This window comes from Schistocerca gregaria, chromosome 1 (genome assembly GCF_023897955.1).
Source record: "Schistocerca gregaria isolate iqSchGreg1 chromosome 1, iqSchGreg1.2, whole genome shotgun sequence".
NCBI classification, from domain to species: domain Eukaryota; kingdom Metazoa; phylum Arthropoda; class Insecta; order Orthoptera; family Acrididae; genus Schistocerca; species Schistocerca gregaria.
The window spans coordinates 472,317,609-472,332,425 of NC_064920.1; positions in this window are offsets into that span (position 1 = coordinate 472,317,609).

Consider the following 14,817-nt stretch of genomic DNA (forward strand, 5'->3'; position numbering starts at 1 on the left):
AGGAGGAAATCCCGGGCTCGAATCCCAGTCCATCACACATTTTCACTCGTCGCTGCTGACGCCGCAAGAAGTTCTGACGCAGTTGGTACTGGTAATCCCTTCCCATTCCTTTCTCCCCCATCCCCCTTCAGTTTAATTCATAATTTCTACGGCTGCGGATTTGGGATGTCGAGAAAAAGACAGCACGCGTTCATATCATTGGTTTGCCTCGATGGGGATTGGATCCACCTTCTTCAGTGTAGATGCACTAGCCTACTGCGAGAACCTCAGAGCAGCGAGTATGGAGGAAATGGACATGGACTGCGGACAGGTGCCCCTTGGTGGGAACGGTGGTCAGCCTGGAGGCGTGCCGAGATAGTCTGTGCAGTTGCGATAAGCAATGTGTCTGGATGGCGCAAGTGGTTAACGAAATAGCCTAGTATGCAGATGATTCTATGTTCGAATCCCAGCCCAACACATATTTTCACTCGTCACCGCACCAAGACCTGATGCAATCGATAACGATAAAACCCCTCCCATTCTTCTCCTTCCTCCACCTTCCTCCTTCAATTTAATTTATTTGTTTCCTAGCTGTGTCTTCCATGTGGTGTCTGTTCTTTCGAACATGTCCAAAAGTACAGACACTACGCATTCATATAATTGCCTTGATGGGCAAAGTGTCCACCTTCTTTTGTGTGAATTCACTAGTATGTCCGACCTCCTGTGGGAACGTCAGAGTGGCAAGCATGGAGGAAACGAACAAGACTGCAGATTTGTGGTACTCGGTGGGAATATGTGTAGATCAGGAGTTATGCCCAGATAATCTGCACAGTTGCAGTAAACACTGTGTCCGGGTGGCTCAAGTGGTTAATGCACCTGTCTAGTAAGCAGAAGATCCCAGCTTCGAATCCTGGTCCAGCACACATTTTCACTTGTCATTGCTGATTCAGCACAAGTGCTGAATGATAATTAATTGAAACCCTCAGCTGACGAAAGGTGTTGTTGATATATCTCGATGGGGACAGCTGAAGATGTGTGCCCCATCCGGGACTCGAACTGGGGATCTACTGTTTACATGGCAGACGCTCTGTCCATCTGAGCCACCGAGGACACAGATGAATAGCGCGACTGCAGGGACTTGTCTCCTGCACGCTTCCCGTGACACCCACATTCCCAGCTGTCCACAATCTACATACGTAAAGTACGTAAAGTGTGGGGGAGTAATGAGTGGATGTGCAAAATATATATTAGGTACATTGCGTTTCTAGATTGTGGACAGTTGGGAATTTGGGTCTCACGGGAAGCGTGCAAGGGATAACACCCTGCAGTCGTGCTATTCATCTATGTCCTCTGTGGTTCAGATGAGTCGTGGCCGGGCACTCGGCCAGTGCACATCGCGTGGTCACGGGCGGTCTCGCGGACCAGTGTTTACATCGAGAGCGGTGCAGAGGTGGGGAGCCGAGCAGCGTGTGGGAGAGTTACTTAAGTCTGTTTTCTTTATAACTGTTGTAAGTACGATGTCGACTATTACCAGAGCCAACAGCGTTCAGTGTGTTTTCGAACGCGCTGCATTGTGGCCGGCGGCGTTTGAAGTTAAAGAGTGGATTTTTGAGTCTGTTGGACTTTGTGCAGTACTCGTTATATGTCAAATTTAATTCAAGTGAAGCTTACGAGAAATTCGTTGAGGAGCATGTTGGCAAGAGGCAATATCGTCATACTGATGGTATTATTAGTATTGTCCAGATCGTGCCTTCGGGATACGGAGTGAGAACTGTCAGGGTATTTAATGTGCCACCTGAGTGTCCTAGTGAGCTCATTGCACGTTCTCTGTCTCTGTACGGCGTTGTTTTGTTGGTTACCAATGAAAAATCGTCAAGTGCATATCGTTACCAAGTTAACAGCGGCATGAGAAGTGTACGTATAGAATTAAAAAAGCATATACCTCCGTATGTTGCCATATGCGGCTGTCGCGCGCAGGTAACTTACGTTGGTCAACCTCCTACCTGTTCGATCTGCCAATCAACAGAAAATCTGACAGATGGACTGCGCTCGTCGACGTCCAGTCCAGCTTCCATGGGAACGTCCTGCAGATGGCAGTGAAAGGCTTGTTCCATTACTGAGTGAGGTAGTCGTGGAGGCTGTACCACAACCCCGGCAGCCGGAATATGTTAACTGTGGTACCGATAGCAACGATGCCACGGAATAGTTTCGCAAGTTGGGACTACGAGAGACATAGACGACAGCGCCCTCTAGTCAGTGTTGCGACCACTTCAGCCCATTTGATCAGGTGCGGCCAGCCAGGACACTTCGCTTCAGCATCGCACCTACGTACAAAGTTATGTAATCGTTTATTACCTTGTTTTTGCACCAGTAAACCAAGTTCTTGCAGTACCGACTTGTATTACCTTTTCCCGTTCCTACCCACGCGCCGCCTCCCAGGCGGAATACAAAATTAACAAAGCTGCAATACCAGCACTGGTAGAAAGCAGTGACAAAGACATTACCGGTAGGACGGATGGCACTTCGGCCCCATCATCCACGCTGGGACGGCTACTGCTGGATACCGACGCTGCGCTGGCCTCTGAAACTCAGGTGTGAGACGCAGGAGCAGGTGCAGATCAGTTTGCCTGAACCACCCGTACCGGCAGAGACTGCAGCATACACGAAGAAAGGACGTCGAAGGAGAAGTAAAGGGAATAGCGGCAAAGAGGAAAAGTCGGATGTTTTGATAGCCGTACCTATGTCAGAAAGTGGCGGCGAGACTGAACGTCAGTCTTCTTGCTCAGTGCGCTGCGAGAACACCGCGAGGCAAGAACGCATTTGTGAACAAACCAAACACCTGAAGGCACTATTGAGCGCTGATAAACAGAGCACCGTAACGGCTAAGAGTAAGAGAGAGCAGAGCAGCGAGCAGCTGCCGCAGCGCTCCCGCAGGAACTCGCTGACGTCAGTCGCAACCCCGAGTGATGTCCAGGCGGCTGCGGCAGCGGTGACAGACTCAGCCGGCGGTGGCGGGCAGGGCGGCGCGCGTGGCAGAAGAACGAGGAGATGCAGCTCTCGCTCATGACTATCGCGTTGCGACCCTCTGCCACTCCCTGACACGTTATTGCTCGGACGTATCGCCTCATACTCCAGTCGTTGCAAAACGAGCCTGGTTTGAAGCTGTCGAGATGGATGATCCGAACACTCGGACCTCATCGCCCTATGTGCCATTATGTGCGATATTACCACACTTAACATCAATAGGTTCCAAAGTGCGGTGAAACTCCGATCGCTAATTGATTTCTTGTATGGTACCAGCGTTGATATTGCCCTGCTACAGGAGGTAGTCGCAGTCTTTGTAGTGACCGGTTATGTACTCATTGATAACGTCAATATGCTGGATGCTGTTGGCACTGCCATACTTTTGCGCGATGGTACACCCTTTACGGACGTGCAACGGCTGCCTAGTGGTCGTGGCATTTCTCTTCGAGTGAATGATGTGCAGATTGTTAACGTGTACACCCTCCCCCCTCAGGTAGCAGTCATGAGAGAGAACGTTCAACTTTTTATAAAAGCGAGGTTCCCCTGCTCCTTAGCGCATATCGTGTACTTCTCATTCTTGACGGTGACTTCAGTTGTGTGCTTAACGACAGAGACCAAACTCCTAACACGAACAGAACTTGAACATTTAATTCATGGCATGCGTCTTCACGAGACGTGGGAAAAACTGCAACTGCACGGTGAACAGGTAGCGTACACCTTCGTAACCAGTCATTCTGCCAGTCGGCTGGATAGGATCTATGTGTCCGATTCCCTCCAGCATCTCTGAACATTGCGCATCTCAGCGTTACCTCAACCTAGAACGTCAGCAAATCTACCGGGGTAAAGGCTACTGGAAATTGAATGTCAGCCTTCTGCAGGGTGCTCAACTTGAGGAGGACGTGAACATAATGTGCAATAGCTCCAGTGGCACCGATGTCGTTACGCTAGCGTTCTTCAATGGTGGATTCAGTGTGCCAAGCCCAAATTGCACCTCACCATCATGACATATGCTCGACAAAAAAGCTTTTGGCTGAACCAGAGTATGGAATTTTATTATCGCTGTTTGAGAGAACTGTGGAGTCACACTACCAATCCTTCTCGCGATATCGATGTCAAGATCGAACGATGTAATGCAAAAATCGCGGCAATCCAGCGCAAACGAATGGAAGAAATCATCGTGCGAGCCAACCCAAAAGAGGTTGCCGCCGAAGAACATGCCTTTCCGTACCACATTTTGAGAACGACGAAACGATGTAAAGCCACGTTGATTGAAGCCGTCGTTTATGACGCTGAGAATACAATCACGCAGCAACGTGACATCATCTCGCACGTCTACGACTACTATAGTCAACTTTACAAGAAGCAACCACTTGATGATCACTTGTGCGCCAATTTTCTGAGGACCTTGAGCTGCCGCTTGTTACACGACGATGATGCACATCTGGAATCTGTTTTCACGGAGGACGAGATCCTACTAGCGGTCCACAGTGCAAAGAAAGCGAAATCACCAGGACCCGACGGCCGCGCTGAGTTTTACTAGCACCACTGGAACATTCTCGGCCCGACACTCCTCGACACAACGAATGAAATCTGGCACCTGGAAGTAATACCCAAGGCATTCAAAGAATGTATCATCCTGCCCTACAGAAAACAGGTAACAGCAGGAAGGTAGGAAACATGCGACCCATCACACTCCTGAACGCCTATTTCAAAATCATTACCAGATCAATTAAGCTTCGGATGCAAACCGTTCTAGGTCATTACCAATATAGTGCAGTGCAAGGCCGAAGCGCAATCTCAACTGCTTGTGATTTCTTGTGATTTGAGGGACATCATATCCTGAAACCAAAGGAAATGACGCCCTGGCCTTTCTAGATTTTGAAAAGGCGTATAATCGTGTACGTCATGACTTCCTCTTTAAAAGCATGACAAAACTAGGTTTTGGACCTCATCTCATAGACTTAATTCGCAAACTTAATACAAACGCCTCTTCGAGGATTCTCATCAATGACCATTTTACAAAAGAAGTTTCCATTGGGCAATCCATCAGATATGGACGTCCTCTGTCAATGATTTTGTACGTCATTACAGTACAGCCGCTAATGCACAACGTAGTGCACTGTGGAATCGGGATTAGCATCGATTCTGTTACTATCCCATGCATATCGTATGCTGACGATACATACGTAGCTGTTTCAACGTCACAACAACTTATGTCAGCAAAAACTCTTCTACAAGCATTCAAGTTCTTTCAGGAGCAGTATTAAATAGAACTAAAACCACAGCTTTGCCCATCGAAGGTGGTATCGGAGATATTTCCCATGTTACTTGGTGCAATGTAAAGGATTGTCACAAAACTCTCGGCGTAAACTTTGAGGCCAACCCAGACAAATCCCTGACGAAGAACTGGTCACAAATGCTTAATTAATTACGTTATACTTCACTCCAACCGTGATTTGAACATACTGCAGAAAGTTAAGACCATAGGGATCGCCATTACAAGCCAGATAATCATTTGGAGCAAATTCTTCCTATTTCCGAACAGCTAGCAAAGAGTATACAACAAGCACTATGCAGGTTTCTTTTTAGAGGGCACATTTTCAGAGTTCAATTTGATACACTAACTTTATCTACGTCTAAAGGTGGCCTTAACCTCATTCAGGTACACAAAAAGTGTTTCACCCTGCTCCTAAATCGCATCAGAAAGGAAGTTCGTACCCGGAGGACCAATTTCATCACAAACCTCATCCAGCGATGGAAGCCTCATAGCTTTGATCCGCCCGTTGATATCACCGGCATTCCGTTTTATTACCGACATGTGCGACTGCACTACATGGAACTGAGCTGCATACGACAAAACATCGTCGATACCGGCAGTCTGACCAACAGGAAACTTTACAACCTTCTCATCACAACAAACCACAGGAACCGTCTAGAAGACAAATATCCACATTTAACATAGAGCATAGTATGGCGGAATGTGCACAGCGACATGTTACCGTCACGCATAATATCCGACTGGTATCTCACAGTCAGTGATAAAGTAGCAACGAATGACAAGCTACATAAGATAGGCCTTCATCCGAAGCCCAACTGTGACGAATGCGGAAGAGTTGATACACTCCATATCTCACAGTCAGTGATAAAGTAGCAACGAATGACAAGCTACATAAGATAGGCCTTCATCCGAAGCCCAACTGTGACGAATGCGGAAGAGTTGATACACTAATACACAGGCTCAAGTGTGGACCTGCAGAAGAAATTACAACATTTCTTCTTCAAAGATTGTCGGTGATAGACCGCACGACGCCCAATAGTGTAGACCTCTTAGAGATCATTCAGCCGCAAACACTGGGGTATCCAAGAGCAAAAAACAACGCTGCAACGTGGGTCATGGACCACACAGCATCGTTTATTACACAGAATAGGCTTGCTACTTTCCTAGATTCTTATTCTTACATCGAAATTGAACACCATAAAATAAGCCAACATCGTGACTACAGGAGACTATTTGGAAATATGCTGCACATCATAACCAACGGTTAAATACTTCAAATACAGAGTTTCGGATAGTAGAGGTTAACACGTTTCTATATAAAGACTCCTAGTTGATTCCTGAGACTTAAGTTATCGCTGAACTTTTACGTTATTATTCCAGGCGCTTACCACTGCAGAAGGCAGGTTTATATCACGCTTACATTTCCTTTCTCTCGCAGAACAGGAGAGCAAATTTCCCTCAACAATGTAGTGATAGTCCTTTGCGTTATTTAAGTTTTTCTGTTTACCACTTGGGAAAGAAGGAATCTCAAGAAGAAATTTCATTTCATACATTGCGTATCGGAGATCTACAAATAACACATACTTTTGTTAATTCTACTCACATTACAAATTGGAGAAAATGTTTATTTTTCTTTCTTCAATAATGTAATTCCATCCTATTTTGATTTCTTTTTTCATCCAGAATGTAATGATTTATTTGCAAATAAAGCTTAGAAGCTGGCCGATGAAGGCAACACAGATGATAGATTAACTTGGCTGTAAGGAGAGAAGGGTGGTAAAAAAAATAAAAAAATAAAAACGGTGGATAGAGCGTCTGCCATGTAAGCAGGAGATCCCGGGTTCGAGTCTCTGTCGGGGCACACATTTTCAGCTGTCCCCATCGAGGTACATCAACAACACTTGTCGGCAGCTGAGGGTTTCAATTACTTATCATTCATTCTAGAGAAGCTGCATGGTCATCAATGGTATCTGTCCTTTCCAGAATAGTTACTATCTTCATATACAAAGTGCTGAGCCTGCTGATATCGATAAACGCTCTCCTTCCCCCCTCCCCCCTCCTCCTTTAATTTAATACATATGTCTCCCAGCTGTTGATTGCTCCGAGCAAGGTGGCGCAGTGTTTAGCACACTGGACTCGCATTCGGGAGGACGACGGTTCAATCCCGTCTCCGGCCATCCTGATTTAGGTTTTCCGTGATTTCCCTAAATCGCTTCAGGCAAATGCCGGGATGGTTTCTTTGAAAGGGCACGACCGATTTCCTTCCCCATCCTTCCCTCACCCGAGCTTGCGCTCCGTCTCTAATGACCTCGTTGTCGACGGGGCGTTAAACACTAATCTCCTCCTCCTGTTGATTGCACGTAGTGTCTGTTCTTCGGACATATCTGAATGGACAGACAAAATGCATTCCCGCAATTGTTTCGTCTCAATGGGCAATGAACCACCTATAGTGCGGGTGCAATATTATGTCTGACCTCCTGTGGTGAGTTCAGAGTGGCGGATATGGACGAAATGTACAGGAACTGCTGATAGCTGGAGCTCTTTTGTAATGCGGGTTACACAGGAACGTGCCGAAATAGTCCGCACAGTTGCGATAAACACTGTGTCGGGGTGAGCAAGTGGTTTATCCACCTGCCTACTAAGCAGAAGATGTCGGGTTTTAGTCCCGGTCCAGCACACATTTTCACTCATCGCCACTTCTCTTTCCTTTTTTCCCCCTCCTTCCATCAATTTAATTCCTATGTTTCGTAGCTGGGGATTCCGCATGGTGTCTGTTCTTTTGGACATGTCCAAAAGAAAAGACATCCATCTTCTTCGGCTTGGTTGCACTAGTATGTCAATCCTCCTGCAGGAATATCAGAGTAGAAGAAATGGACAGGGGACGCGGATAGGTGGCCCTCAGTTTTAATGTGGGATGGCCAGGAGGCGTGTCTAGATAGTCCGAGCAGTTGGTATAAGCGTTGTGTCTGGATGGTACAAGTGGTTAACGCATCTGTTTGGTACGCCGGTGATCTTGGATTCGAATCCCGGTCCAGCAAGGATTTTCACTAGTTGCCGCTGACGACGTAAAAAGTGCTGACGTGGCTGATATCAATAATCCATTACCTTTGCTTTCCGTTCTCGCCCCTCCTCCTTCAATTTGGTTCATATTTTTCACAGCTGTAGGTTCCACATGGTTTCTATACTTCCTGACTTGTCTGGAAGAACAGACATCATGCATTCATATAACTGTTTCGCCTAGATGGGCTATGAGTCCATCTTCTTCACTGCGGGTGCACTGGAATGTCCAACGTTATGCGGAAATCTCAGAGTAGCGAGCTTGGAGTATAGGATAAGGACTGCGCATAGGTGGCGCTCATTGGTAATGTGGTTCGGCCAGGAGGACAGCCGAGATAGTGCACACAGATGTAAGGAACACTATGTCCGGGTGGAGTAAGTGGTTAAAGCACGTGCCTAGGCAGCAGGATACCTCGGGTTTGAATCCCAGCCCAGCACACATTTTCACTGGTCGCCATTGGTGCCGCACAAAGTCCTGATGAGTTGATATCGATAGTCCCTTTCCTTTCTCCCCCTTTTATGCCAATATAATTCAAAAAGAAAAATCATTCACACATCAGTCCACATGCAAAATAAGAAGAAAAACATCATTCTCCATCACGACTGGTAGCCACACATAGCAAGCCCATCGTAGAGAGAGCGTCATGACGATTCCATGTCACATGTCAAATCTCGTAAGTAGAGAGAGTGTCATGACGATTCCATGTCACATGTCAAATCTCGTAAGTCGATTTTGAGAAAATGAGGGGTAATTATATAGACCTACGGGAACTCGTTCGAAAGGAAAGGCCGCGCATTAAGCACTGAACAAACAGGTTAATGTGCTCATTGGGAAAGTAGAGCCACGTGCACCTCTCTCCACCTAGATGTCACACATAGAGGGGTTAGTTGTGGAACCAATCTTCGCAGAAAAAGTTTGTTACCTTTGTTTTGATCTGGACTCTAATTCAATCGTGGTGCCCATGAGGAAAAAGAAGTTTCTCTGTCACGAACGTTTTTGAAACTCGTTTCAAAATTGTGAGTAAACGCTTTGTTTAAGAAATACTGGAAGCACTGGCATCTGAAACTGGCTGGACAACCGGGCGACTTAGATCCCATTCAACACCACAAGGGAAGTCGTTGAACAAAGAAACAACTCGAACCAAGTTATACATATGTAAAACTACATTGTTCGAACCAATTAACTTATAATAAGTTTATACAAGAGATCAATTTAGATAAGTATGACCGTGACCACACTGACCTATTAGTTATTGTGGCGGCAGTTCAGATCAGAACTAAGTGCCCTCACATAGATCCTCCCAGCGGATTAGTGTCGAGGTCCGGTGTGCCGGCCAGCCTTTGGACGGTTTTTAAGGCAGTTATCCATCTACCTCAGCGAATGCGGGCTGGTTCCCCTTATTCCATCTCAGTTACACTATGTCGGAGATTGCTGCCCAAACACTGTCTCCATGTACACGCACACAATCATTATTCTACTATTTGGGGTTACACTCGTCTGGTATGAGAAATCCTGGTGGAAGGGAGTGGGAGGGGGGAGGGGGCCCACTGGGAGGCGCAACCGCACAATAACCCTGGGTCTGTTGTGGGATGGCGGTGGGGTAGGTGGACTGCTGTGGCCTCTTTTGGGGCTGTGAACCACTGAGGGCTACGGCGGGGCGGAGCCTCTACGTCGTTTCTAGGTCCCCCGTTCAAAACACAGTACACAACCCATACTCAAGGAACATAAAAAAAATCCAAGTAAGTCCGAGCAGTACTCGCACACTGAGGGTTTCGTACAAACTTGATTGGTATATCGATAGTTCATCCATCATGAGAACAGAGAATTACGACGATTTTTGCTTGTTATTGATACCGATACCGGCGATATATCGGTCCCGGGAATTGCAAGACTTTAGAGAAACATAAAAAAAAATTTCGCGTGGTATAGTTACAAATTAACAATTTTCGGGCTTGGTCATTTGCTTGTACTATGAAACCTTGTTTCCTGTCATATTTCATGATAATAGGGTTTGATGAGTGAGTTTGCGAGAGTTAAAATATGTTACATAGATGGCCACTTGAGGCAATACTGACCCTACGACTTATCTTGGAAAATAGATTAAGGAAAGGCAAACCTACGTTTCTAGCATTTGTAGATTTAGAGAAAGCTTTCGACAATGTTGACTGGAATACTCTCTTTCAAATTCTAAAGATGGGATGGGTAAAATACAGGGAGAGAAAGGCTACTTACAATTTGTACAGAAACCAGATGGCAGTTATAAGAGTCGAGGGACATGAAAGGGAAGCAGTGGTTGGGAACGGAGTGAGACAGGGTTGTAGCCAATCCCCGCTGTTATTCAATCTGTATATTGAGCAAGCTGTAAAGGAAACAAAAGAAAAATTCGGAGTAGGTATTAAAATCCATGGAGAAGAAATAAAAACTTTGAGGTTCGCCGATGAGATTGTAATTCTGTCAGAGACAGCAAAGGACTTGCAAGAGCAGTTGAACGGAATGGGCAGTGTCTTGAAAGGAGGATATAAGATGAACACCAACAACAGCAAAACGAGGATAATAGAATGTAGTCGAATTAAGTCAGGTGATGCTGAGGGAATTAGATTAGTAAATGAGACACTTAAAGTAGTAAAGGAGTTTTTCTGTTTGGGGAGCAAAGTAACTGATGATGGTCGAAGTAGAGAAGATATAAAATGTAGACTGGCAATGGCAAGGAAAGCGTTTCTGAAGCAGACAAATTTGTTAACATCGAGTATAGATTTAAGTGTCAGGAATTCGTTTCTGAAGGTATTTGTATGGAGTGTAGCCATGTACGGAAGTGAAACATGGACGATAAATAGTTTGGACAAGAAGAGAATAGAAGCTTTTGAAATGTGGTGCTACAGAAGAACGCTGAAGATTAGATGGGTAGATCACATAACTAATGAGGAGGTATTGAATAGAATTGGGGAGAAGAGAAGTTTGTGGCACAACTTGACAAGAAGAAGGAATCGGTTGGTAGGACATGTTCTGAGGCATCAAGGGATCACAAATTTAGCATTGGAGGGTAGCGTGGAGGGTAAAAATCGTAGAGGGAGACCAAGAGACGAATACACTAAGCAGATTCAGAAGGATGTAGGTTGCAGTAAATACTGGGAGATGAAGAAGCTTGCACAGGATAGAGTAGCATGGAAAGCTGAATCAAACCAGTCTCAGGACTGAAGACAACAACAACAACAACAGATGGCCATACCTTTCGATTGCGATGTCTTAAAATCTTGAATTTTAATCACCCACTGAGACAGTAGACCTTAGTATCTGACAAGAGGTGAAACTTGATACATCTACCCATTCCTAAGGAAAAGGGGCTCATCAAAGGAGAAAAAATATTTTTGTCGTTGTTTTATAATTATATGTTGACAATTTTAGATTTTTTTCCTTTACTTGGACTATGAAACATTGCTTGCCATATTTCATGGTGCTATATGAACAGGAAGTAACCTATAGGTTTTGATGAGTGACTTTGCGAGATTCAAGATATGTGATATAAATAATCGTATCTTTTGATTAGACTGACTTAGAAGCTCCAAGTTTTTACAGGGACAAGTGACCGTTGACGTTAGCATGAGACAGTTTTCAACTCGACATATCTACCCGTTTCTGGGACAATGGGTGTTTAGCAGTCGGACAGACAGACAGATTGACAGATGGAAAACAAAGTGATCCTACACACCTCAAAAAAAGTTTTATATCACTCCGGTTCCCATAACTCCTAAGGATATCCGTTGACTGTGAATATTGTATCACAGACACAGTCCCTCTGACTGTTCAGAGATGTTACTAAACCCACCCAAAGATCTAAACAACCATGCATGAGCAGCGCCTATTAGACGGAGGGGGTCCGTCAGCCAGTCAGCCAATTAGTTCTCATTCCACCAGGAAGGAGGTACACGGCTCGTGTTGTCTCTAGTTCAACCATGCCTAGACGGTCAATACCGCGGTTCGATAGCGTCCGCATTGTTATTTCGTGCCAGGAAGGCCTCTAAACAAGGGAAGTGTCCAGGCGTCACGGTGTGAAGCAAAGCGATGTTGTTCGGACATGGAGGAGATACAGAGAGACAGGAATTGTAGATGACATGCCTCGCTCAGGCCGCGCAACGGCTACTACTGCAGTGGATGACCACTCCCTGTGGATTATGGCTCGGAGGAGCCCTGACAGCAACGCCACCATGTTTAATGATGCTTTTCGTGTAGCCACAGGACGTCGTGTTACGACTCAAACTGTGCGCAACAGGCTGCATGATGCGCAACTTCACTCCCGACGTCCATGGCGAGGTCCATATTTGCAACCACGATACCATGCAGCGCGGCACAGATGGTCCCAAAACATGGCGAGTGGACCGCTCAGGATTGGCATCGCGTTCTCTTCATCGATGAGTGTCGCATATGCCTTCAACCAGACAATCATTGTAGACACGTTTGGAGGCAACCCAGTAAGGCTGAATGCCTTAGACACACTGTCCAGCGAGTACAGCAAGGTGCAAGTTCTCTGCAGTTTTGGGGTGGCATTATGTGGGGCCGACGTACGCCGCTGGTTGTCGTGGAATGTACCATAACGGCTGTACGGTACGTGAATGCCATCCTCCGACCGGTAATGCAACCGTATCGGCAGCATATAGGCGAGGCATTCGTCTTCATGGACGACAATTCGCGCCCTCATCGTACATATCTTGTGAATGACTTCCTTAAGATGACATCGCTAGACTAGAGTGGCAGAATGTTCTCCAGACATGAACCCTTTAGAACATGCCTGGAATAGGTTGAAATGTTTTTTTATTTTATTTTTAATGCTCGGCGTGACCCACCTTCCACTCTGAGGGATCTACGCCGAATCGCCGTTGAGGAGTGGGACAATCTGGACCAACAGTGCCCTGATGAACTTGTGGATAGTATGCTACGAAGAATACAGGCACGCAGCAATGCAAGAGGACGTGCTGCTGGGTATTAGAGGTACCGGTGTGTAAAGTAATTTGGACCACCTCCTCTGAAGGTTTCGCTGTGTGGTGGTACAACATGCAAAGTGTGGTTTTCATGAGCAGTGAAAAGGGCGGAGATGATGTTTGTTTTGATCTCTATTCCAAATTTTCTGTACAGGTTCCGGAACTCTCGGAACACAGGTGATACAAATTTTTTTTGATGTGTTTAGAAGGGTCCCGGTTTTACTGATTGACGCACTAAACCCTAATAAAGAAGGAAAGAAACCTCAATAAATATCTTTAACATTACCTAATCAAAGAGAATCGTTTAGCGATACGATTACCCAGAGAAAAGTCTTCATGATACCTGTACCCAGAACATATTCGGAGTGTTCGCTAAAACACAATTAACCAATCAATTTCGTGTGCAGCCTATACATGTCTCGACCGACTTTAAACATCAATTACAGCCAGTATCACCTAAAAAAGGAGGTGATGCTGTTACAGCACCGCATTGACAGAAGACGAACTTTCGTCGGGCGATTGGCACGACAGAGCTACAAAAGGCACAATTTTTCGAGTAAAGTGTGTGTGTGTGGGGGGGGGGGGGATGGTGAGGGGAGGACTTTTAGGTAATCGTAACCGACCGCCCGCAGAACAAGAAAAGTTACTCGGTTGGTTGGCTAAGGCACCTACATACGTCCAATTTGTCGGTCGGTTGATGCGCGTGTAGGATCATGAAGTGAAGAGGCACCTTGCAGACTCGGGTCAACTTAATGATCCGAACACGAGGGCTCTCCTTGGTGTGCCGTATGGCTGCAGACAAACTTCTCTGCTTCCTTCCATCACTATCTCAAGTTGGCAGAACTACCACGACATGCCATAGGTTCCATCTATTCCGCAAAAGTTCAAACTTAACCCAATCACAGAATCATGCGTCCTTGCTTCCGTACATAGGAGGAGTGCAGGCACAGAAATCTTCTCATATTATGGGCATTAAAAGGTCATCTCTCTTCGCAGCCATGTTACCATCGCATACACGTAATTTGTGGTGTCTGAAGCTACAGATAGTGCTCACAGTCAGAAGAAATTTGTCTGAAGCGGTTCTAATTAAAAGTGAGGAATCTAGGAATATGCTTTTGTAGCGATCTCTATAATACGACCATTAGGGTCCACAAAGGGAAATAGCGTCTACACCGCACTTCATAGTTGTTTTCAGACTCCATGTGTAAGTTGCATTTTTTTCTGGGGAAACACCCAAAGAGAAAAATAAAAGCTCTTCTCTTCCTTTAGTAATAGATCACAAAAATAAACGACTAAAGAGAAGATAAAGAAGACACAAAAATGGAAAATGTAGTACAATAGTATGACCGACCTATGCGAAAATATATTCACTTTTACTTCTACATCGTAACACTGGTAAGGACTGTGAAGAGCAGTGCAGTGTGTGCCTCGTGTTAGGTGTTCATTTTCGTACGGGGAAGGGATGAACGATTGCTTAAACGCCTCTGTGGGCGTTGCAGATATTC